The 27,839-nt window shown below is 38.5% G+C and overlaps 2 protein-coding genes across 5 annotated transcripts in view; one reads left to right on the top strand and one right to left on the bottom strand.

Annotated features, from left to right (window-relative positions):
* Nucleotides 1-23,390, bottom strand: part of LOC114662106 (zinc finger MYM-type protein 3-like) — a 184,547-nt gene extending 161,157 nt beyond the window's left edge. Inside the window, exon 1 of one of the 3 annotated variants that reach the window (XM_028815440.2) lies at nucleotides 23,239-23,390. The gene's annotated coding sequence lies outside the window, so the exon portion shown is untranslated. Of the gene's footprint in view, nucleotides 1-22,154; nucleotides 22,384-23,238 lie in introns of those variants that run through there. The other 2 variants (XM_028815442.2, XM_028815441.2) reach the window with 2 other exon arrangements.
* LOC114662108 (gap junction beta-1 protein-like) overlaps nucleotides 1-27,839 on the top strand; it is a 396,450-nt gene that overhangs the window by 228,646 nt on the left and 139,965 nt on the right. The gene's annotated exons all lie outside the window — the stretch shown is intronic.

Genomic DNA, 27,839 nt, shown 5'->3' with positions numbered 1-27,839 from the left:
CAGAGGACTGGAACATCGCGAAGTGGGATCTAGCCTCATGTGGGGAGGCAAAATGGGGGGGGGGGGGGGATAAAGGGGGGAGAGAAGGAGAGCAGGTTATATCTAATCTATTCTTGTAATTCTTATAATTATAAATATCAATGCAACAATAGGCTAAAATGCAATAACTCATGGGGAATCTTGAAACTAAGATTAAAACTGCCATATTACCAATTAAAACTATAAATGACATTAAAAACTCAGAATCAATGTCTCCATGATGGGACAGTTAACTTTGTGAGCTGGAATGTTAAAGGCCTGAATCACGAATTAAAGAGAAAGAAAGTATGCTCTCACCTAACAGGCTTAAACGCTAAAATAGTATTTCTACAGGAGACCCACTTACTAACCAAGGATCAGTTCAGATTACAAAAAGACTGGACTGGCCAAATGTTCCATTCTAGCTTTATAAAGAAAACTAGAGGGGTGGGAATTCTCATACATAGAACAGTTCCATTTGTAGCATCAGATGTAGTGTCGGACCCTGAAGGGAGATATGTGATGGTCATGGGCAACTTATATAACAGTAAAATGATTTTGATAAATGTTTATGCACCCAATGTTGATGATAAGGAATTCATGCAAAATCTATTTGCATCCATTCCCAATGTGAACACTCATAAAATTACAATGGCTGGGGACTTTGTGTTTTAAATCCACTCTTAGATAGGACTCCTGTGACGGGGGGACGACATCTAATACTGCAAAGATAATTATACAGTTTTTGAATGATCACAACTTATCAGACCCCTGGAGGTTTCTTAACCCAAACTCAAGAACATATTCGTTCTACTCACCAGTGCATTATAGCTACTCAAGAATTGATTATTTTTTTATAGATAATAATTTCCTGCCTACAATTAAATCATGCAAATATGACACAATTGTTATCTCTGACCATGCCCCTCTAGTCTTGGAGCTAAAATCAATAAGCCCCTCACATTCACCTCGCAGATGGCGTCTTAACCCTCTTTTATTGGCAGACGAGAACTGCACAGAATTTATATCCAAACAAATCAGCTTCTTCCTAGAGACAAACACGTCCACAGAGGTTTCTGCAGGAACACTATGGGAAACTCTAAAGGCCTTCTTAAGAGGACAGATTATTTCATATCTTTCCCACAGAAATAAATTAGAAACCAAGAAAGTGTCAGAGCTAAGAAATGAAATTACTAGAATAGATGAAGAACAAGCCAGGCGTCCAAATGAAGTTCTCCACAGGAAAAGGCAGGCCCTACATACAGAACTTAACATCTTAACAACTAAAGAAACTGAACGATTTATTTATAAGTCTAGACAGCATTACTATGAACACGGAGAAAAAGCTAATAAGCTTTTAGCTCAACAAATTCATAAACAAGAAGTTCACAATGCAATACCAGTAATCACCAACAAGAATGGAGAAGAAATCATCGACCATAATAAAATAATGCACACATTTAGAGATTACTATAAGTCTTTATATTCCACTGAGCCCAAAGAAGACAACACACAATCTAATGCATTTCTGGATAATTCACAAATACCACAAATAGATGCTTTAAGTGCTGAGGAACTGGATAAACCTCTAACGCTAACAGAATTACTAGACGCTATAAAGTCACTACAAAGCGGGAAATCATCAGGCCCTGATGGTTACCCCGTAGAGTTTTATAAGAAATTCTCCACTCAGCTAGCTCCACTCTTATTGGCAACATTTACAGAAGCTAGAGACAACCAAATACTACCTCAAACATTTCGACAAGCATTAATCACCCTCTTTCCTAAACAAAATAAGGACTTGTTACAATGTGCATCATATAGACCAATTTCACTCCTGAATAATGATGTTAAGATACTCTCAAAAATCCTAGCTAGAAGGATGGAGAAAGTGCTGCCCTCGGTAATATCACAAGATCAAACTGGATTTATTAAAGGCGGACACCTATCTTCAAATCTCCGACGCTTGTTTAATGTTATATATTCACCAGCAAAATCAAACACCCCAGAGATATTACTATCATTAGACGCAGAAAAGGCATTTGACATGATCGAATGGAATTACCTTTTCACTGCATTGGAGAAATTTGGGTTTGGCCTGAATATTTGTGCTTGGATCAAACTACTGTATACCAATCCAGAAGCTTCAGTTTGTATTAATAACATTTGCTCAGACTACTTTAAACTAGAACGTGGTACCAGACAAGGATGTCCCTTGTCGCCACTGTTGTTTCCAATCGCTATTGAACCACTGGCGATTCACTGCCGAAATTCTTATCAGATAAAGGGGATTGTCAGAGAAGGACTGGAACAGAAAATTTCTCTATATGCAGCTGATATGGTCTTATATATATCAGACCCAGAAAACACTGTCCCCGCTGTTTTAACAGCACTAACAGAATTTCAAAAGATATCTGGTCTTAGAATTAATCTGAATAAAAGTATACTCTTTCCAGTGAATTCACAAGCATATAATATTAGATTAGACACCCTACCTTTTACCATAGCAGATCAGTTTAAATACCTAGGGGTAAATATCACAAGTAAACATAAAGCTCTTAATCAACAAAATTTTGGCGTCTGTATGGAAAAAATTAAGCAAGACTTGCATAGATGGTCAACCCTTCATCTCACTCTAGCCGGAAGAATTAACATTGTTAAGATGAATATCCTTCCTAAACTTCTCTTTTTATTTCAATACATTCCAATATATATCAATAAATCGTTTTTTAAACAGTTAGATTCAATAATAACCTCATTCATTTGGAACTCAAAACACCCATGTATCCGAAGAGCGACCCTACAAAGACCTCAGGCAGAAGGTGGCATGGCTTTACCTAATTTTCAGTTTTATTACTGGGCAGCAAACACAAGCCATAAAAACCTGGACACAAATAAATGAACATACACAGGCTTGGTCCGCAATAGAAGTAAAATCCTGTAGTACTTCTTTATATTCCCTGCTCTGCTCTCCAATAAATGAAAGTTATCGCAAATATACTAATAACCCAAATGTGCTTTACTCACTCAGAATATGGAACCAAATTAGGAAGCATTTTAAGATGGAAAATCTTTTATCAGTGGCACCTCTGCAAGAGAACCACCTCTTCAACCTTCGCAAGTATATCCAGTTTTTAATACCTGGAAAAGTTTTGGGATTAAAATGCTCAGAGATCTTTATATAGACAACATATTTACATCTTTTGAACGATTACGTTCAAAATTCAACCTCCCAGCTACACATTTCTTTTACTATCTTCAAATTAGAAATTTTGTTAAACAGAAATTGCCCGATTTCCCCCACCTTGCACCCTCCACAATGCTGGAAAAAATACTGCTCAATTTCGAGGAAACAAACACTATTTCCGCAATATATAAAATCTTTAATTAGAGTCCCTACCTTTCAAAGATCCAAGAGGACATTGGGAAGAAGATCTCTTAATTAATATATCAGAAAAGGAGTGGAAGGTAGCAAAGCAGAGAATTCACTCGAGTTCTATATGCCTTGGTATCACAATCCCTCCTAACCCATTAACAGCTGTGTTCTTGTGTTCTTCCAGATGGACTTGAATTGGAGAAGGACAAGCAAACTGTGATTGCATTCACTACACTTTTGGCACGCAGACTTATTTTGTTAAATTGGAAGAATCCTAATTCTCCTCTTATAAGTCAGTGGGAAACCGATGTTTTATATTATTTGAAATTGGAAAAAATCAAATTTTCAGTTAGAGGATCTGTACAACATTTTTTCAAAACATGGCAGGATTTAATCAGTATTATTTTAGATAAGAGAAATAACTATTATTGCATTTAACTCCCTTCTTCATCTCTTATTTACATAGATATTTACTTCTCCCTTTCTTTTGTTTAATGTTGCCTTATTAAAAAGCCTAAAGCAATTTTCCTTTAGCTAAGCTCTCCTTCTCAGGGGTGGGGTTTGATTAGTCTTCAAATTTGTTGGGTTATAAATTGATCTGTTTGTATGGAATGATTACAATGAAAATTAATAAAATAAAAATATTAAAAAAAAAAAAGGCTAAGAATTCTCAATAATCTTTATTTTTCCAGATACATGCAGTTTTCTGAATGCCAGGAAATCCAGCAGGAGAGTGAATGGAACTGATTTGATCATACTGTACAATTCCCCTCTCATAACAGCTACAGCCAACCTCCCACCTTACTGTATGGACTTTTTTCCCCAAACTAGCAGTGCCACACAATGATGTTCAGGATCATGGTCAAAACTATTCTACTTCAGTTCTATTTTCTAGGATGATCATGCTATGTGCCAACAGACACTGAAGCTGGCAAACAGAGGGATAACAACATTCATTTATAAAGCATATTTTCACACAGTATGTGCTGCTGCACAAAGTGCTTTAAAAGAAGTAAAAGAAAGAACTACAATTATAAAAAAAAAAAACAAAAAAAACAGAACAAATAAATCCACACATACATCCTTCCGTTTTCTAACCCCACTTGCTCAGAAAATGTAAGGGAACACTTAAATAAAATGAATAAAATATCCATCCATCCATCCATTTTCCAACCCGCTGAATCCGAACACAGGGTCACGGGGGTCTGCTGGAGCCAATCCCAGCCAACACAGGGCACAAGGCAGGAACCAATCCCGGACAGGGTGCCAACCCACCGCAGGACACACACAAACACACCCACACACCAAGCACACACTAGGGCCAATTTAGAATCGCCAATCCACCTAACCTGCATGTCTTTGGACTGTGGGAGGAAACCGGAGCGCCCAGAGGAAACCCACGCAGACATGGGGAGAACATGCAAACTCCACGCAGGGAGGACCCGGGAAGCGAACCCGGGTCCCCAGGTCTCCCAACTGCGAGGCAGCAGCGCTACCCACTGCGCCACCGTGCCGCCCTTGAATAAAATATTCAAGTGGAAAATATTTACTATTTTGTTTGGAGAACTAAATGATGTAACAATGGCCAATGGAAAACAAAAATCACCAATCCACTGACAGCTGGATTCAACATCACACCAAAAATTAAAGTCAAAAATTGACATCACAGGCTGATCCAACTTGCATGAATTTCATCACGGCAACTCACAATGTGACTCAGTAGTGTGTATGGTCCCCACATGCCTGTATGCACTCCTTAAATAGTCTGGATATACTCCTGATAAGACGGATGGATAGGATTTTCAGGGATCTCCTCCCAGACTTGGATCAGGTCATCAGTGAGCTCCTGGGCTGTCTCTGGCACTACTTGGTGGCATCCGACACACTAATACATAATATCCCAGGGGTTGTCAACTGGATTCAGGTCTAGGGAATGTGTGGGCCAGTCAATGGCTTCAATGACTACATCATCCAGGAACTACCTACACACTCTGGCCACATGAGGCCAAGGCATTGCCCCACACCAGACGGAACCCAAAGCCCACTGAAGTAGCATAAGGTCCGACAATAGCTCTGAGGATGTCATCCCAGTAACTAACAGCAGTCAGGGTATCGTTACCTAGAACACGGAGATCTGTGTAAACCTCCAAAGATATGCCTTCCTAGACCATCATTAACCTATCACCAAGCCGGTGATGATGAATGATGTTGTAGGCTGCACAACATTCACCACAGCACCTCCAGACTTTCAAGTCCGTTACATTGTAGTATTCTCTGGTGAATGCCTATCTAGCTGTACTATGATGGGCTCAGAGCACAGGTCACACTAGAGGATGTTGGGCCCTCATGCCACTCTCATGGAGTCTGCTTCTAACAGAAACATACACACCAGTAGCCAGCTGGAAGTCATTTTTCAGTGCTCCCATGGTGCTCCTTCTGTTCTTCCTCACACAAAAGAGCAGATACCGGTACTGCTGAAGGGTTGATACCCTTCTATGGCCCTGTCCAGCTCTCCTTGTGTAACAGCTCATCTCCTGGTATACTCTCCATGCTCTCTAGACTGTGCTGGAAGACACAGCAAAATGTCTTACAATGGCATTCATGGATGGCTCACCCTGGAGGAGCTGGACTATCTGTGCAATGTAAATCAGCTACAGGTACTGCCTCATGCTACCAGTAGTGACAAGGACACTAGCAAAACTTCAAACTACAGAAGAATCAGACAGGAAGAATAAGGACAGAGCAATCTGTGGCCACCATCAGCAAAAACATTGCAAAACCATTCTCTATTGGGGGGTTGTCTTGCTGTTGTCTCACCAGTGCACCTGATGTCACTTTTATTCGCAACAATGCAGGTGAAGTTGTTTCACAATCACTTATACTTCCTAACTGGACAGATTAATATCTCTGAAACTTAACTGACTTGGTGTTTAGATGGTGATGATTAACTGTTCCCTTAATTTTTTTGAGCAGTGAATGGTGGAACACTGCTCTACTGTGCAATGTTATTTAGGTAAACATGGCCTTAATGAAAACAATCATCAGAAGGAAACCTTACTTGTGAATTCATTACAATAAATGTCTGCATAAGATGGGCATTTTTGAACCTGTGAACAGGTTTGTTTGGAAAAAGAAAGCAGTATTTGAAGAAATTAACACTTTGACGACTGTTAAGTACAGGGGTGGATCTATTTTGAGTTGGGGTTGTTTCGCAACTAGTGGTATAGGAAAGACTGAGTATAGGGAAGAATTAATTCAATTAAATATTAAATCCTCAATGAAAATGTAGGGAAGTCATGAAACAGAAGATGAAAAAAAAGAATGTCTTCTACAACAAGACAAATGACCCAAATTACACTTTGAAATCTACTATGAAATACCTCAAGAAACACAGGGTGAAGGTTTTGGAATTGCCCTCACAGCCCACAGACTTGAATAGCGCTAAAAATCTGAGACAGCCCAAGAACATCTAATAACTGGAAGTGACTTGCCTGGACAAATGGGGACAATTTTCCCAAACAAGAACTCACAATCATAGCTGGCTACAAATATTTTTTTTGCAAAGTGTACATTTTGCCAAAGGGGGTGTTACTTCAATTTCGTTGTTCCCTTGTAAAAGTGACAATGACAATAAAGATCTATCTATCTATCTACTAAATACTGACAGAGCTGGGTCCCCAAACTTTTGCAAATATCACTTTAAAACATTTATTTACATTTTTCTGTTCACCAGTAACTGAATGTTAACATTTTATAAACATGCCATTGTTTTAGTTTGCTGTCAAAGCCGTAATTTTTTTTCAGATGTCAACAAAATGTGTGTCCAACCTTTTGATTGGAACTCTAAGTAACATACACTAGCGATCAAAATTAGAGAACAAATTACATTTTTGTAATTTACAAAGTCACTATTTATCCAAATTGAATGTTATGTCAACAGAGACATATTGTAATTATATTTCATCAGTGAAAGCTATCCCACATCACAAAACACAAGATTTAAACAAGATAACTAAAGAGTGACAGGGATCAAAATTAGAGAACAAGTTGTACTAATTAGCAGCTGGTTCTATTCTACAACACCAGCCAATTAGTCAACATCAGTAGGTATTTTGCAAGCTACTCTAGGGTAACTGAAACATCAAGTTGTTCAGATGAAGGCTGATGGGATAACCCTCTCAGCCACTGGAAGAGCAGTTGGCTGTTCCAAGAGCCTAATTTATGAAATATTGAAGCTGTACAAAAAAAAAAAAAAAAAGTCAATCAAAGTCCTGAAAAAGGTAGGTCACTCACACAAGAAGACAGCACGAGAAAGCAGGATGATATGAAGACCCTCCGTGGGAGGATCAATTCAACACCACAGCTGGAAGTGCTTACTGATTCAGTGCTGAACAGGGCAAGAAAATGTCTCGACATGTAGTGTCTAGTTGTCTTGAGAGAACTGGGACTGAAATCTCAATGCACAGAGACCAAGCCTCTCACCACAAATAAGCCTTTGCTGAGGATCATGCTATGTGGACTGAGGAGAACTGGTCCAAAGTTCATTTCAGTGACAAAAGCAGATGGAAAACATTATGTTTGGTTATCAATACTTCCATGCTGGCAATGACACTCAGGTCTCTCTATCTTTGCTTTTAAGGGTGTGACAGGAAACCCCTGGACATTTTGTAGTAAAACGAGACTTGATCGTGGTGGGTGTATGATAATTTTACACTTTATAATGGAGTCCTCTTCTAAACGGTTCACTTTCATCAACGTTACCTTATGGACTGACAGTAGGACACAGAAAAGAATGCAAAACATATGCATGCTTCTGTTCTTCACCATACATCTTTTCATGTGCAAATCTTACCTTTTTACATTGATTCTGTGATTTTTTGCATTTGCTCTCAATCTAAGTTTATTAGTAAACTCTGATACTTGCTCCAAGACATGAACATACACAATAAAATCCCAGTATTTTACAATAAAATTCAGCAATATATACAGTAACACTAAGTTAAAGATGAAATATAATATCTAAAAAGATTAACATTCACTTTTTTGGTAACCAATTTTTTTTTCCCCCCAATAGCCAAGCAATCTTCACAGTAGGAATAGCACTGCTTATGTGTGTGTGTATTTATATATTATATATATATATATATATATATATATATATATATATATATATATATATATACATACAGTAATCCCTCGCTACTTCGCGGTTCACTTTTCGCGGATTCACGACTTCACGGATTTTATATGTAAGCATATCTAAATTCATAACGCGGATTTTTCGCTGCTTCGTGGGTTTCTGCGGACAATGGGTCTGTTTACTTGCTTCCTCAGTTGGTTTGCCCAGTTGATTTCATACAAGAGATGCTATTGGCGGATGGCTGAGAAGCTACCCAATCAGAGCACGCAGTTAAGTTCCTGTGTGCTGCTGATTGTCTCAGCGACGGAGTGTTGCATTAACCAGGAAGTCTCATCTCACTCATTCATCATTAACGTGCTAATGCTTCAGGGTCCGTGTCCAAGCACCAACAGAAGATGCAAATGATTGCAGAAAAGGTAAAAGGTTTGGATATGTTGAAGGAAGGGAACAGCTACACCGCTGCAGGACATCGATTCTCTTTATTTAAAAAGGAGGAAAAGCATACAAGATCTACGGCCGCAGTGTCCTTTAACCAGGGTGCAAAACGAGTTGCAAGTGGACGTGATAAGGCAGTAGTCTGGATGGAATCTGCTTTAGGAATCTTTGCAACAAGGTCAACGACGTCATGACCACCTACAAGCTGCTACGTGTACTTCGCTATTAAGTAAGTGTAAACTTATCTACCGATTTCATATTGCTTAGCAGTTGTCCCTGTTTTTAATAGAGTAAATGGTGGGTTGTAAACAATACAGGTAGGGTTAAAAACGTCCAAATACACGTTAAATAATTAAATAAATATAGTGTCCCTACTTCGCGGAAATTCAGTTATCGCGGTCGGCCTTGGAACCTATCTCCCGCGATAAGTGAGGGATTACTGTGTGTATATGTATATATATATATATATATATATATATATATATATATATATATATATATACACACACACACACACAGTACATACGCACATACATTTCCCATCTGACTGCCTGTTCACAATACACAGGTGGAAAAGAATGTCCTTCAACACTGCAAGTTCTTAAAATTCCACACCATCCCTGTTCTTCGGATCTATACCTGTGTAGCTACAATCTGTTTTGAAATCTGAAGCTGATGGGTTCATTATGCCAATGATGAACACATCACAGCAGCTATAAAAGAGGTTTCACAAGCAAAGCAAAAAATATTTTTTGAGTGGCATGGTAATTCACTGTGATTGAGTAGGAGTATTCACTGGGGTTACTACAAAATGTAAAACTTGCTTGGTTTTACTGATGTTTTATGCCTAACCTATTACAAGAAACATTTTGTTAACCTCAGAAATATGATGCAAAAAATGAAAATATTATCCCTTTGTGTACTGATGATATACAGTAATGCAATGAAATATGCTGTAATGCACGCTTAACCTTTTCCCTCAAATGATTTCATTGGTTCTAAATATGAAAAGTTCACATGTGCATGACAGCATGAAGAAAAATTCTCCACACAAAGAAAATATCTTTTTAAAATGAAGGATTATTTTTATTTAGCAAGGAAAATTTGTCAAAGTCTACCAGCATGAAATGGTGCTTAAACCTCAATGATGCATAATGAGCAAAACTAAAAAGAGGTAACGTGGAGAATTGTTTTTGGTGGGGTATGCTTAATCACCACATTTGGAGCCAAGTTGTGTTCCAATACATTTTAAGTTTTGTGAAGTCCTGTCCTTGCTGGTTTCATGTACACAAAGTACACAATTTTGCTACAATTCCTATTCATACTTCTATTTTTGAATGAATACACTGCAACAAGTGTCAGCACCACTCACTGGTTCACCCACTGCCATGATGTGGTTCAATTCTGACACTTTTGGTTTATTCTACATTCTGCTGCATGATGTTACAAGCATAACTTAAAGTAACTGAATACAATGCCTTTTCAGTTCTAGATTTTACACAGATGAAAGGTAGAGCAGTAAATCCTAAAAAAGCCAATGATTGAATATAACTAATGATATTCATACTTAAAGCAGTATGATTTTCTGATATTTTGAAAACGTAATCCAATATACAAATAAAAGATCACAAAGAATTAGTAAAATAATAACTGTTGAAATTTAACCATAATTATGTGGCAGTATTGACAAATAAATGCAGACGACAGCATCCATCCATCCATTTTCCAACCCGCTAAATCCGAACACAGGGTCACGGGGGTCTGCTGGAGCCAATCCCAGCCAACACAGGGCACAAGGCAGGGAACCAATCCTGGGCAGGGTGCCAACCCACCGCAGGACACACACAAACACACCCACACACAGCAAAAAACACAAAATTTACATGAAATGTGCCTTTACCGTCATTTAAAGAACTGTAAATATACTGACAATACTGAATTCTGCAAAATCACTCTTGCAAAATTCAATATGGAATAAAAGTAAAAACAATTTGTTCAAATGATCAATAAAATGTAAGTAATAATATAGAAGCACATGAGGTTTTGTAACAAGGCCAAGCAACCAATGCTCAACCTCTAAATCAAGACATGAATGAACACTATATTCTAATATAATCCTAAGCTTAAAAGTGCAAAGATTTTATGTCATGTTTTTTGTCACGCATTAAATCGGTTTATTTTAAAACCTACATATACAGTGGGGCAAAAAAGTATTTAGTCAGCCACCAATTGTGCAAGTTCTCCCACTTAAAAAGATGAGAGGCCTGTAATTTTCATCATAGGTATACCTTAACAGTAGCTAAGTTTCCATCCAGTTTTTTGCGACGTTTTGTTATCGACAAACAGAATATACGTAAAAAAAATGTGCGAAATTTGCTGTCTCCAGCCTGTTTCCATCCAACTGGCTTTTTATCGATAAAATGGTGTGCGTGATGACGTCATCCCCCCCTAAAACGAACTGTCGCATAACTTTTGTTGTATCGCGAAAAAAATCTGCCCTTGAGCCGTTTCCATACATAATTTTGTGTATGTCGCAAATTATCTACCTTTTGTTTTCCACGTTACACCCCCTCCACTAAACAAAGAAATGGAGACATTATTCAGACCAGCTTACTGCTATTTCAGTTTCACAAATAATTGGAATTGTACATAATATCCGAAGACGACAGCAGAATGAAGCAGTTGCTTGTCTGATAGCCCTAGAGCTCGAAGAAAGTACCCCAGTGCGACGAAACCCACGGGTATGGGAGAGACGACGGAATAAGACCTTCTGGGAGGAGGTGGTGGAGAGACACTTAACAGAAAATCTCTGGCTGCAACATTTTATAATGACACGGCCAACGTTTGAGATGTTGTGTGGATTCACCAGTCCTGATGTTGCGCCCATCACAGGTTGCCACCGACCACCGGTTCCAACCCAAAAGCGGATTGCCATCGCCCTTTACAAGCTGGCAACCTGCGCCGAGTATAGAGTAGTTGGAGAAACTTTCGGGGTTAGTAAAACTACCATCCATCGATGTGTATATGCTGTGTGCACCGCTATTAAAGAAAAATTAATGCGCCGTTATATCAGACTTCCGACTGTAGCGGAGGCCAATGAAATTGCATACCGCAATTCCTTGGTGCATCTTGTGCCACAGATTTACGGTGCGCTGGATGGCACGCATGTGCCTATTCTTCCCCCAACGGAAGGCTACCGCGATTACATTAATCGCAAAGGGTGGCCATCTATTGTTCTCCAGGCCCTTGTTGATGACAGGTGCATGATACAAGACATTTGCGTTGGCACTCCTGGAAGTGCCCATGATGCAGCTGTGTTTGCAGCATCGGATCTGTACAGGTGAGCCTACCTTTCAACATCCCTTCACAGTGCGATAACAACTGAATTAACCTGCTTCCCTTAAGGTTTTTAATTAAAACTGAAATTTGAATTAATACAAAATAACGACGTTTAATCAAAAAAAAAAAAAACTCTCTTCATCAGACCATGCGAACCGCTCCGCCATTCTCGTTTTGATTGCACGTGATGAAAATGTGACACATTTATTTGCGTTCAAGCCCTTTTTTCCGACAAAAACTGTTTCCAATGTAGTTTTTGCGACATCGGAAGTATCGATATGGAACTTATGCGCTAAAGTTAAACGGAAAAATATTATGTCGACATGTACAACATTTTATCGATAATTAGCATTTCCATCAGCTATATCGGTAAAAAAATTTGAAGCGCTAAATATTTTTTCGCAAAAACTCCTTGGATGGAAACCTGGCTAGTGAGAGACAAAATGAGAAAAAAAAAATCCAGAAAATCACGGTCTGATTTTTGAAGAATTTATTTGCAAATTATGGTGGAAAAAAAGTATTTGGTCAATAACAAAAGTTCATCTCAATACTTAGTTATATACCCTTTGTTAGCAATGACAGAGGTCAAACATTTTCTGTAAGTCTTCACACACTGTTGCTGGTATTTTGGCCCATTCCTCCACGCAGATCTCCTCTAGAGCAGTGATGTTTTGGGGCTGTCGCTGGGCAACACGGACTTTCAACTCCCTCCAAAGATTTTCTATGGGGTTGAGATCTGGAGACTGGCTAGGCCACTCCAGGACCTTGAAATGCTTCTTACGAAGCCACTCCTTTGTTACCCGGGCGGTGTGTTTGGGATCATTGTCATGCTGAAAGACCCAACCACGTTTCATCTTCAATGCCCTTGCTGATGGATGGAGGTTTTCAATCAAAATCTGACGATACATGGCCCCATTCATTCTTTCCTTTACACGGATCAGTCGTCCTGGTCCCTTTGCAGAAAAACAGCCCCAAAACATGATGTTTCCACCCCCATGCTTTACAGTAGGTATGGTGTTCTTTGGATGCAACTCAGCATTCTTTCTCCACCAAACACGACGAGCAGAGTTTTTACCAAAAAGTTCTATCTTGGTTTCATCTGACCATATGACATTCTCCCAATCCTCTTCTGGATCATCCAAATGCTCTTCAGACGGGCCTGCACATGTACTGGCTTAAGCAGGGGGACACGTCTGGCACTGCAGGATTTGAGTCCCTGGCGGCGTAGTGTGTTACTGATGGTAGCCTTTGTTACTTTGATCCCAGCTCTCTGCAGGTCATTCACTAGGTCCCCCCGTGTGGTTCTGGGATTTTTGCTCACCGTTCTTGTGATCATTTTGACCCCACAGGGTGAGATCTTGCGTGGAGCCCCAGATCGAGGGAGATTATCAGTGGTCTTGTATGTCTTCCATTTTCTAATAATTGCTCCCACAGTTGATTTCTTCACACCAAGCTGCTTACCTATTGCAGATTCAGTCTTCCCAGCCTGGTGCAGGTCCACAATTTTGTTTCTGGTGTCCTTTGACAGCTCTTTGGTCTTGGCCATAGTGGAGTTTGGAGTGTGACTGTTTGAGGTTGTGGACAGGTGTCTTTTATATTGATAATGAGTTCAAACAGGTGCCAATAATACAGGTAACGAGTGAAGGACAGAGGAGCCTCTTACAGAAGAAGTTACAGGTCTGTGAGAGCCAGAAATCTTGCTTGTTTGTAGGTGACCAAATACTTATTTTCCACCATAATTTGCAAATAAATTCTTTAAAAATCAGACAATGTGATTTTCTGGATTTTTTTTTTCTCATTTTGTCTCTCATAGTTGAGGTATACCTATGATGAAAATTACAGGCCTCTCTCATCTTTCTAAGTGGGAGAACTTGCACAATTGGTGGCTGACTAAATACTTTTTTGCCCCACTGTATATATTTGGTATCATTCTTTTCATAATTTATCAAACTTTAATGTGATGTTGTTAGATTTTCAGATTCTTATTCTGTTTTTAAATTATAAACTAAAATATTAAGAAAGTTGTGGTTTTTAATATCAAGAAAGTCATGGTTTTTATTTTTGATTGTTCCTGTGAAAGAAAGTTTACTCAATCTATTAAAAAAAATATATATATATTCATAACACTAGTGCTGGGCGGTATACCGGTTCAAACCAAAAACTGCTTTTTATTTTTGTTATGATATGGATTTTTCTTATACCACAACACCAGTTTAAATAGTCTAAACAATGTTCGGAACGTGGCGCAGCGGGAAACTGTTTAAGGAGGGACCTTTTTCACTGCTGCAGCACCGCTAAACACGAATGCAACAGAGTACATGCATTAGTGAAGGTATTGAACAATGAACATGGACAGAACATTCTGAAACTGAAGCTGTAGCAGACAATAAAGTTGAACATGATGACACACAAGAACTTTTGCCGAAAAAAGGAGCCTTGTTTGTAGATACTTTGGTATTAAAAGGTCGGGTGTGGACCATTATGTTCAAATGTGTGAGTATGTTTTTATACTACTGGATAATACTGCAAGCCAAGTTGTACTTCTTTTATTTTTTTTCAATACTGTGTAATGTACCTGGGTACTGTGTAATAGTGTGACGACATGTTGAATTTATTCTCGACATTTCCACTTTAATCTCGACGCTTATGATGAGAATAAAGTAGTCATGTTGACTTTATTCTCGACATTTCTATTTTATTCTCGCCGTTTATGTCGAGATTAAAGTCGACATATTGACTTTATTCTCGTAATTTGTCATTAAAGTAGAACATCGTAAACTAAACTTCATCTTAAAATGAATATTTAATTTACTAGATTTTCTCAAACCCCGTCATAAGTTATGCAGCACATTAAATGCTTTGTGTTAAGTGTTCCCCGAGCCATGTTAATCGCTATGTGCTTCTTAAACTGACTTCCTCTTGCACTAAGAGGAGGCGCAGGCAGCAATCTCCACACAGAATACATTAATTTCATGATATTCCTGCTCCCTGAACATTTAGAATGCTAAGATAAACACTTGATATCATTTTCATGATGAAATGCATTAAACCATGCATTAATCATGTGGGGGCACGATGGCGTTGAAGGTGCACTGCTGCGTCGCCACAAGGGGGTCCCAGGTGTTCCCTGCCTTGAATTTGCATGTTTTTCTGGTGGGTTTATTCGGCATGCTTCAGTTTTTTTCAAAGTCATGTAGGATGTGGGGTTTTGTTAGGCTATATTGACCCTGCTAGTGTGTTTATTGCTCGTATTCACCCTGCGATGTGCTGGTGCCACGTTCAGGATTTGCTCCTGCCTCGCACACAATGCTTGCTGGGATGGGCGCAACCCTGAATGGATGGCATAATTAAACATGTAGAACGAAGATTTTTTAAAAGTTCTGAACACTCCGTGGTCTAAGTTTATAACTAGGTTTAATTTAACAAAGACGTTTATCGCGTGGTGATTGGTTATGTGGAGAAAGAAAAAGGAAAGATAGAAACTGAGGGTTTGGTACATCAGACAGAGACAGCACGCATGCAATAAAGAAAGCCCACTCAGAAGAACATCCATTGAATTCTGTGTTCGTGTCTCAGACCACCAGATCACAAACCCAATATTTACACAATATTTAAGTTAAACCTGTGCGATACCCATTCATACATCCAGTTTTCTGGAGCCTCGTCACACCTGCCATAAAGTTCTCTACACTGAACGTACACCTGGGGACCCCTTACTGCTAGGGAGCAGCACTATTGTGCATGTTTAATACCTGCTTTAATGCATTTATCATGAAAATTCATCTTAGCATTCTACATTTTCAGAGAGCAGGAATATCATAAAGTGAATATTCTGTGCGGCAATCGCTGCCGGCGCCTCTTCTTAGTGCAGAGGAAGTCAGTTTTAGAAGCGCATAGCGATTAACAACTGGGTCGAGGAACACTTAACACAAAGCATTTAATGTGCTATATTAACTTATGACAGGGTTTGAGAAAATGTAGTAAATTAAACATTGATTTTAGGATGAAGTTTAGTTTACGACATTCTACTTTAATGACAAAATAAACTATGAGAGTAAAGTGGAAATGTCGACTTTATTCTTGACATATAGTTTTGGTTTTTTTTCTTCAATGTGTCCATGTTTTTTTTTTCTTCACCGTGGCCCTAATACGCTTCCGTAGGGCTATACCGCAAATAGCATTATAAGTACAAGTTGCAGTTTTATTATTTATGTATATAGCTTAGCTCGAAGCAAGGTCCATATTAATGCAATTTGCCTAAATGACTGGTTCAGTTGGTAAAGATGTCATCACCAAGTTGTTTTATTTTATTTTATTTTAATTTGGTGAATACTGTATAATGCACCTGGGCTTTGAAGTCTTGGAAGTAATAGTATTATTACTGGAAATTGCACTATTATTTATTGTATTGTTATTAATTAATTACTTTAAATATTATGCAGTTTAATGATGGTAAAGTTGTTTAAAAAGTCACTTTAACGTGTCAGTGGACAGAGATTGTTAACATTAACAAAGTGTAGTTGGTTTACAAAAAATATTTATTTATTCCTTTTCTAAGACATGTTCAGTGCAATACAACTTTTGACAAGCACCTCAGGATATTTTACTAAGTCTAAATGCCTCTTTGGATGGTTGAAAATATTATTTGTTCAATAAAAAGGTTCTATTTTTTGACTGCATCTGTCATGCAATGTGATTCCTTCTCTTCATTAGTGCCACCCCCTTGAAAACTATCACTTTATGGGGCCATGCAAACCTGTATTAATACTTGCGTGCACATTAAAATGTTTTTTTTTTTGTACAATGTACAATTCTCATGACAGTGAAATAGGTTATTCTTAGCCAGTAACTGCAGTGGAAAATGTGGTTAACATCCACTCATGCATGGGAAAAAAATACCGTCCAATACCGTGAAACCGGTATAATTTTGAAAAATACTGTGATATACAAGTTTGGTCATACAAGTCCGCCATTATTACTGCCCAGCACTACATAACACCAATGTTTGTATTTGGGTGATTTAGTTAGCTGAAGGTCAAGGCAACAGGGGGGCTTGTCCCCCTAGTCAGCACATATATTTTAAACCATGGATTGCATCTCAGGTAAATACTATTTACAATACTTCAGCACCTCTTGATCCGTAATAGGACTTATAACACCCCACAGGCTACAAATAATGCAAAATGTAAACAAATTATTCATGAAGTTGTTTTAAAGACCTCATGACTGTATCAAGGCTTTCATACAATTTCTGAACTACAGATGCAATTTTTAATAAATCACCCCCACATTTACAGCATCAACAACTGATTTTTACAAGGAGAAAAATTCAGTTAATCGCCTTACAGGTCAACATCACGTACATATCATATCACTAAGACCAGGGGCCTCATGTATAACGCCCTACGTAGAAGTCGCACTATAACATGGTGTAAGCACAAAAGCGGGAATGTGCGTATGCACAGAAAAATCCAGATGCATAAATCTGTGCATTCGCCAACTTCCACGTTCTTCCGTAACATAAATCCCGATCAGCGTGAAAAGTAATGCACATGCAAACGCCTGCTGCCCCACCCCAACTCCTCCCAGAATTACGCCTCTTTGAATATGCAAATCAATATAAATAGCCCTTAAGCTCAGCATTCTGTGAAAAGACAATGGGAAAAGCACAGGGGAAAAAAGAAGAATTTCAGCGAATACTATGTGGAGGCAAGGAAAAACTTACTATTCGTTGGTTTAAACAGTGATATAAATCAACAAAAGGAAGTTGATCGAGTGACATATAGTGTCGCAGAAACTCGAAAGCTCAAGTTCACAAAGTCGCACAGTGCCCGAAATAAAAAAAGAAGTTGTTACATATCAAAGTCGCCATGAAAAGGTGCGTCGTATCCCACTGTCTGAGTGTCATATGAAAGCTTATCAGGGTACAGAGAAAAAAAAAATAGGCACACAGTGGGTAAAAAAGCTTGATATGTCAACTTTAATCTCGGAATTTCCACTTTAATCACGTAGTTTGTCATTAAAGTAGAACATCATAAACTTCATCTTAAAATCGTTTAATTTACTAGTTTCTCAAATCCCATCGTAACTAAAGTAGTACATTAAATGCTTTGTTTTGTATTTGATCTTCTATGTGTTCTATGTGTGTGAATCACTATGTGCTTCCGGGCTTTCTCTTCCTCCGACAGGACACAGAATCCATAACATTCGTAATATTAATTAAAATACTGAGATGTATACGTGATATCTTTTTCATGATAATAGGAATGAAAGCACGTTATTAAACATGGGAACACGATGGCGCAGTGATCGTTCATGTCTCACGCAAGATGCTTGCTGCGCCATGCGCAACCTTCGATGAAATAATTCATTGCAGCAGTACTTGCTCTTTCAAACGTACTAACCTCCAATTCCTGTCCTTACTTTTCTTTCTCCAAATACCCAATCGCCACACAATCAGCTCTGTAATAGACGTTAAGCCATCTGTAAGCTTAGAACGATGATTCTTCAAAATGTTTAAGGAACATTGAAATATCTTCGTAGTACGTATTTAATTATTCTATCCTTCCAGTGTCGCACCAGCCCAGCAAGAATACAGCACGAGGTAGGAACAATCAGTGAACTAGCTGGCGCTGCAGCACCGTGTCCTCACATGTTTAATTATTAACAATATAGATTATTTCAATGAAGTTAAAGTTTTATCTGTATAATATAATCAACATATTTTGCTGCATTTCATCCTAAAAATGATATCGTCATCATATGTAAATACGCACTTTATAAAGATGCGTAGGTTGTGCAAGTTTACAGTGAGGTAATTGTACTTATAAGTACAAACAGTTCTACAAGGAGCACTTGATGGACTGATTGAGTGCGTTTAAAGTTCTTGGGATGAAACCGTTTCTGAACCGCGAGGTCCGTACAGGAAAGGCTCTGAAGCATTTTGCCGTGGCTAAGGCAGTGTGTGCTAGATGCTGTATACCGATAATTCTCTTTCCGATCAGCTGCTGCTGTGATTCCAAACTCAGATACAGTGATATAAATACTCCGAGTTATGCAGTGAGAGTAATATGGAAAAAGATGATCCACTGTGGCAACCCTTAACCGGAGCAGCTGAAAGAAGAAAAAGAAGGTGCAGTGAGAGTAACAACGCTAAAGCAGTTATGGTATTTGGAATACTATGGCTATTCCCTGGACCATTATATTGTTACAGGTTAATTACAATCAGATGCATTACACTAATAAACAATATGCAGTTAGTTTCAGTGTATTTATAAAACCACGTCAGGAATGTGGATCTAAGAAAGAAAGGGTAACCACACAGGAACAGTAGCACTGCTTTGATGCTAGGTGCTGCCAGTCTGCAAAACTGAGTGGAGAACTAGTGTACGCCAGGGTATGAGGTACAGTGGAAATGTGCGTGGCTTTAGGCCAAGTTTAGGTTTTATACATCGCGATTTGAGCGTGGAAATGTTCGTACGCACCGTTTATACATGAGCCCCCAGGACATGATGTATATTATTGTGAATTGGCAAGTAAACATAAAAATTTTTTATAATATTAACATATCATTTGAGAAGAAATATAATGTACTTATAATGTGGACTTAATACCTTTGATGTATGAAGAATGATTTTAATGCAAAAACTTTACAAAATGTACTACTGTTATTATAGGAGCGGATATTAATTCAGACTCAAATACACAAAAACCTTAAATTTAACCAAGTTCTCAAATCAATCATGTAAACAATACCAGCATTTGTTTGTTAGTAGTATGATTGCTCTAACATTAATCTTAATGGGACATCTAGAAAACTTCTCTACAAGTACTAATCAACTAAACAGTCTCCCCTTGTTCATATATTTACTCATCCTACAAAACTACGTTCCAATTAAAGGTGCAATTAGAGATATTCCACCTCCATTGTCTTTCAGATATGAGAAATTAACCCATGTATGCTAAGGGAGACAAGAAAAAACACACCGAAACTAGATTGAAGTGCAGCCTCCTGCAAAGGTGAGGCAGCAGCACTAACTAATGCATAACCATATCGTGATCAACTCTCTCCATATTTAAGCAAAAAAAAAATGTACTGTAAAATGAGTATCCCTCACAAGCGAGCCCTTAGACGTTTACTACGCCTACCTTTATCCATTAACTCTGCTTAATGAAAAAAATGTGCAAGGAGAAAATATTACATTACAAAACGTTCTACTTCTCTCTTTGGGAAATACTCCATTAAAATATAAAAACAGAAATTCAAAACAACGCTTTTGTACACTTTTTTACATTTCTGTTGGTACTTCAAGCATATTAAAGTTTGGTTAATTCATAACGCAAGCGGACAAGTGAAAACATGCATCAAGTATAACCCACCTTAACTTGTATACCACAGCACACAAAACCCAGCATATCATAAATGCACTCACTTCCTAGAGGTGCACAATTGAAAAAACGTATTAACAATTATGTATGAATTTTGGACAGATTCATCAGTAGGAAGAAGTTCCTCCAACTCCGTGCGATCCGCTAATCGAGCAAATTTAGCAACACCTGAAATTTAACTTTAGCATTACTTTCTATCGAAATTACAAAAACAAATACACAAAACCTATTCGTTTACAGATTCCAATGGGATCCCGACTTTTAAAAATCCCACAGGTCCGCGATAACTAGTACAATATACCAAGTAGCTTTCTGATCAAGCGGTTTCTACACTAAAAGTTGGATCACTTAATTTAAAAACTTAACAACATGGTAGAATACTGTTCAAACCTGTTTTTTTTTCCTTAGGCACGCAATTACTTATTTAAATAGAAAATATCCAGCTGCCGCTTCTCTTCAACGAAGTCAAACGACGATAAAGAGGAACTGGATGCACCAAAGCTGTTGCACGACTCCCATCCCCCTACTACACGTTCGGACTTTACTGTTGTTAACGTCCCATGTACGAACTCAAACTTGCTCCTGCTGGATGACTACTTCCAGAAGTATAACAAAGTTTATATTCGCATTCACGCTGCTTTTTAATGGGCTGGTGAATCCAACCCGATTGTGGAATTCAATTAACCACGGAGGATACGAATTGGTTTATTTTTCTAATTAGTACAGAATTATGTCCATTTTATGTAACACGATTACAGTGCCCATGCAGTAAACGTGATACCTGCACATAAACAGTCTTGCTGGAAATCGGCACCGTGACGAGCACTGTTGGATCCAGACGCCTAGCGAGGGGCCTGGCCCTTTTGAAAGGAGGATACCTTCTGCATGCAACAGTATTTTCTCTCCTGCACACCGGGCCCAGGTTGCAATTGCCTTTAATGCCATGTGTAGCAAGAAAGAGGGGAACAGTGAGGTCGGCACAAACTGTAAGCCAAGGTCGCTGGGCTTAACCGTCCTTCATCGAAAACGTCCTGAATCGAAACGAACACTAAGATGAGTCTGTGGAAAACGCATCGGCGTTCCATGCTTGCCGATTTCTTGGCAAGCTCTCGATTTATCCGCGAAAATATGTACTAGTGTTACACTGCTGCTAAGGCCCGACCTCCCCCCAGCGCGCAATTCATATGCTAGAACATGTTTCGAAAGCAAAAAAGAACTTCTCCGTCAAGATTGGTGGACTTAAAATATACTGCACTGAATACTGAAAACAATCGACTCTATATTTCGTTTTTATTACACTTTGGAGCAGATAAGGAATCGATAAACAAAGGAAGACATTTTGGAACTCCATTTTTATTTTTTTTTCTGCATATTCTGTGCCCACCGTAAGTTTGCAACTCTAATGCGCTCTGTCTGGGACGGGAACACTAATTGTAGAGAAAAAGGTAAATATTTTACCTGGAGTGTTTAATTCCTATGCTTCCCCTTACAATCAGATGAGTGCATTAATTTTCAGCTTTCGTCCCAGTCGCGTTGGAAACCAAATAAAAAAAAGAATTAATACTAATAAAAAATAAGGCGGCTGCGCCTTTAAAAGTGTGCATCTTTTGCAGCAGTTTTTGCTGTGCTGCAACGAGCGCGAGATTTAGTTCCCATTGGTCCGCGTAGACCATGCTGTGGCGAAACACTCGCGAGATCTCATCCCAATCGGCCGCGAAAGACATCGAATGCAGCTTGGCGCAAAACACGGAACGGATTCCACGATACCTTTTGTCTGCAAAGCAACATAGCTTTGAGAATAGCACCCCTAAATTCTAATTTGACTGCCCATCCCCGCCTCCATTTCCTTATGAACGACATGCTGCAAGCTGGAGAGCGCCGCATGATTGAAAGTGCTTTCGCCACCACTCGACGGTCTTTTCGCCTATGTGTGTAAAACGAGTAAAAAAATAACGTAATGTTTTTTTTATATATACAAATGACATTTCTGTAGTGCAACATGTGATTTCAAGTTGGTTTCACTTTGTAACCCAGGCAAAGGCGAACAGGGGCCTTGATATATAGCGCCTTAACCATTTTTCTCCGGGATACGTTTTTCAATTGACCGCACGAATGACGTAGAATATAAAATGCAATGTTTTCACCAAATTAGGAAAATGAAGAAACACAATTCGACTGGTTTTAAGCGTAATCATGCAATGTGTGTCATCTCAAATGATGCCCGAATGGTAGTGTTCTTAGCGGCAAAGCAGTCGTACTTCATGCACCACATCCTTTCGCTTTATCCAAATGAAATATGACTTGAATCGACTAGTAAAACGTTTCCATTGCCACTGCTTTTTATAAGCCTACTTTGCAGAAAGTCCGCCATTATTATGCGCCTCAGTATAAGGGGTCGAAAGCGCCCGTGCTTTACACAACTATATGGATGAAACCCCAACCCGTCAAAATAAACGAGGAGCATGCAGCACATTACCAATAACACAATAAAATGCAAACCGACTACTTTCACTCGTAATGTTTTCTATAATATTCACTGTACCTACGCCACTCTGGAAAACACCCACCGGCTCCGGATCCCGTGCGTTTCCTCGATTTCCACACACCAGCAGCCAGCCAAACAGCGCCCAGAGTTTACTGGCTGACAATAAGGGAGGGTGGGTGGTCAGCGTTCATTCACTAGCTGCCGATCGGCACTCGAGGCGGATGGAGAGGGCCTCACGCCTTCGACAGACGTGAAACGTGTTCCTCTTCACACAAACAATGTGCCATTTCGAATTTCTCCAGCAATCCCGGTTGGACAGCTAAAGGTTTCAAAATGAATGACGTTTACGGTTATACGTTCAGTATCTCAGTATAAAAATCATTAATTAGCTAATTCAGGTAAAAATCGAAAAAAAGGAAAATGGACCCAAGTGTAGACTCTTCCCTACGCGGGACAAAAGACAAACTCACCAGGGACAGTATGTTATCTTTCTACTTGTACTGTATAGTTAAAACCCGCCAGTATGCGAATGCAAGTCATTATCGTGCATTTGAAAAAAAATGATTACCAGACTATAATGACTAAGTGAAAAAATGAAGACCTGGTCATTTGGTTAATATGCGATTTAAAGTTTAGGTCAGAGTCAATAATTACCCCAAAATTCTTCACCCACATTTTGATTTTTAAGCCTAAGGGATCAAAGTTATTTCTAATACCCTCACGATATCCCATTTTGCCAATCACTAAGATTTCTGTTTTATTCTTATTTAGTTTGAGAAAATTACTAATCTGTTCAGAAACACAAGCAAGACATTTGGTCATTGGGCACTATTGATAAATACAGCTGTGTGTCATCTGTGGTACACCATATAAAATATCTTGAGTCTCCAAAGTAAAATCACCACAACTAACAAAGATTTTCTACCTGTTAAGTAAGACTAAAACCAATTTCCTTGCCAGATGAAGGGGCCTTAGCTGCCTCGAAAGCTTGCATTTGTAATCTATTTAGTTAGCCAATAAAAGGTGTCGTTTCACCCTACTTTCTCCTGTATCAATCTATGGCTAACACAGTACAACACTACTGCTATAAAACCAATTTTAAGACACTGCTGGAGAGGCCCACCCATTGTCTAAGGCAGTTTATAAGAATATTGTGGTCTATGGTGTCAAATGCTGCACTCAAGTCAAAGAGAACAAAAACAGATACATGGCCTCTATCCACATTAACCAACAGATGATTTACTACTTTAACCCATACAGTGTCTGTACTGTGATTTGTTTTAAAAACTGACTGAATTTTTGTCAAGAGTAGAATGTTTAATCAAATAATCATTTAGTTGCTTAATAACTGCTTTTCTAGAATTTTACTTAAGAAAGGCTGGTTAGAAATTGGTCTAAAGCTGTCAAAAACAGAGGAGTTGAGATTGTTTTTCTTGAGCAGGCGTTTAACAATTGCAGTCTTAAGGCAGTCAGGGAAGATTCCCAAATGTAATGATGAGTTCACTAAGTCAAGTACACTAATTGATAGTAGATTAGTACATCTGAGATATCCTTGAAAAAGCCTTTTGGTATTGGGTCAAGGACACAGGTTTATTTCAGTTAAAGAATTTGATTCGTTTAAAAGGGAATGCTGGGATTCAATCGGATTAACTTGGAAGGGATGTATTATATTATTTCTAATTTAATTTTTTTGTGTTTAAAAATATTGAAAAGGCTTCACAAGTTTCACTAGAGGTTTTAAGGAGGCATTACATTGAGTGAACTGGGTTTATAAGACGATGAATAGTTGAGAATAAAACTCTTGGATAACTAGCAGTATCATTTATAATTTTAGAGAAATTGGGCTGCCTCTCAAGGCAGACTGTGTTGGTATGTTCATTTATTTTAGCCTTCAATATTTTATAGTGGACTATCAGTTTAGTTTTTCTCCATTTACACTCACCTCTCCGGCATGTTCTCTTTAAATTAGATAGCCTTTGGGTCTTCCAAGGTAGACTAGAGCTGGAGGTTTCCTTAACAGTCCTTTCAGTAGCCACTATGTCAACTGCAACTCTCACCTTAGCATAAAAAGTTTCCACCTTACTGTTAACAGCATTAGCATTATTGAGGTAAGCACTACAATCGGACTGATTGTTTAGAATATTATCAAACACTGAGGTTGTAGATACATCAAAATAATGTTTTTTTAACAATACTCTTCTAATTAGTTGTAGTTATCAGTAATATGCAAAAATGGTCCAATATACTGACATCAATTACCTGCCTCATGTCAACTTTTAATCCTTTTGAAATTATTAAATCCAATGTGTGTCCTTCCTTATGTATGGGCTGGCTGACGTGAGGACTAATAAATCGAAAGAGTGCAGTAAGTTCATGAATTCTCTTGCATTTGGGTCACACTGTTTATTCACATTAAAATTAAAATCGCCTACAATTAGGAGCCTAGTTATTATTATAGACTAGTCATTTAGCCCGTTACAATAACGGGCGCTGGAACAGTTGTGCATAAACATTAGTAGGAACAGTCTATATTAAATGGCAAGGGACTTTGACCTCATTCTTTTTGTTGGTCATATTTTTCTTTCAGCCTTTCTTTTGTTGAAGTTTACTTGCTGAGCTGATCGTTCTTCATGGGCTGCCACCGTGTATTGTGTGTCTTTAATTTTCAGTGACAGTAATACTGTCTTGTACGTCCGCTGGCTTGTACGTCCATAATATACCGGTACCTTTAATTTTCTCTGGAGGTAATACAGGTGTGCGCGTTGGTAATATGCCTTTAATATCCTCTGACAGTAATACTGGCTTGTATGTGGATTTAATATGCGTCACTGTATTGTGTGCCTTTAATTTCCTTTTGCAGTAATACTGGTTTGTATTTCCGTAAAACGCCTCTAACTTTCTTTGATAGTAATATCGTGCATCGCACCGTGCCCCGCGCATGCGCACTTCACCAGAAGACATACACACACAGACACCTGGATGCACAAAGGGATTTTATTAAAGAGGATACTAAGTCTGATAATTTGTCAATAAAAGACATATTATATTTTGGAGGTCCATAAATGGTCAATATGAGAGACCTGGACACTCCTTGAATAACCATGGCAAGATACTCGAAAGACATGAAAGTACCAAAACCAGTTGTTTAATTGGCTCAGGTAAATATTCTCTAAACCGCAGCTTTTTTTGCCTTGGAGAACTAAATGAACAAAGCTGTCATTTGAAGGTGCTGCTTCAATTAACACTGTTGCACCATCTGAGCTGAGCCACGTTTCACTTAGTGTAACAAGTCGATTTTCCTATCACTGATAAGATTGTTAATGCTCTAATATTTAGCAAAGCCACATTTAAGGTCTCAGAATAGCAGACCTGTATCGGAATGTTAGAGCCCCTTGCAATTGTAATTAAGTTATTCATGTTAATGTGATTTTTTTATTTAATATATAATCTGCTGTTATAGTTCTGATACTATGCGCATCTATAGGTGAAATGGTAATTATTTATTCACATTTACACTGATTTGTCTGGGTTTTTAGTTAGATCGTGCTTAGTTATTACAGTATAGTGCTAATACAGTGCATATCTAAAGAGGAACTCACTACAGAATTATCACATGCTAATAAGGCATTACAGAAAACATTAGGACTAAAATCACGTAGTCAGGAAAGATAGATTACCTTCTAGATATTTTTCAGAGAGGACCCGGGCACCAAATCTGTTACGCCCGCTTTCCCTCCCAATAAGTTAAACTTAAAGGACACAAAATTATAGTAAAAATTCTTTGGGAGTGGCAGTCAGCAATGGGTACTTCCTGGTGTAAAACATATCTTGTTCAAGTAGGGCTATACACACATTGACTCACTTTTGTACTGAGACTAAGATCTGTTTTTAGCCAAATGAAAAACTGAAGGGAAACACAGAGAAGAAAAGAGGGGACTTTACTAGGCAGTGTGGTCTAGTGGTTAAGACTTTGGACCTAGCACTTCAAAACCTTGTGGGCTCATCTCTTGCTATTGACAGTGTATGACCTTGATCAAGTCACTTCAAACGCAAGTAGTCCAACTGGATAAACAAAAGAAATGTAAAGAAATCAGTCAAATAGTAAGTAATAATCCATAATATTAAAGGTACACTATCTCCAAGTTAACTTGGCAAAGGCAGACCTTCATTTATCCCAGCTTGCCCGTTTATTCAGCACCTCATCTCTGCTCAGTTTGATTAATTTTCACTAACACTCACCAAGTTGGTACACAACCTTGGTGTGTTGATCGATGATCAGCTGTAGTTTAAGAGCCCTGTTGCTATTATATCTCAGTCTTACAGATTAACTCTATACAGTATTCTTTGGCTTTGGTCTTCTCATAACTACTGCTACTGTTGTTGGCTTGAGTATCGGCATGTGTGACCAAGCCACTGCAGATAATTGAAAATGCAGAAGCAAGTCTGGTGTTCAGCCAGCCGAGACAAGTACATGTTACTCCTCTTTTCAGATCACAACATTGGCTCCCTGTAGCTGCACGTATTAAGTTGAAATCCTTGATGCTTGCCTACAGAGTAGTCATTGGATGAGCAAATGTATATATGGAAACTCTTGTGACATCCTATGCCCATTCTCAACCACTCAGTTTTGCTTATGAATGGTGTCTGGTGATGCCACC

This window comes from Erpetoichthys calabaricus, chromosome 12 (assembly GCF_900747795.2).
Source record: "Erpetoichthys calabaricus chromosome 12, fErpCal1.3, whole genome shotgun sequence".
NCBI classification, from domain to species: domain Eukaryota; kingdom Metazoa; phylum Chordata; class Cladistia; order Polypteriformes; family Polypteridae; genus Erpetoichthys; species Erpetoichthys calabaricus.
Note: the sequence above shows the minus strand (reverse complement) of the source record. Positions and strands in the feature narration are given on the sequence as shown.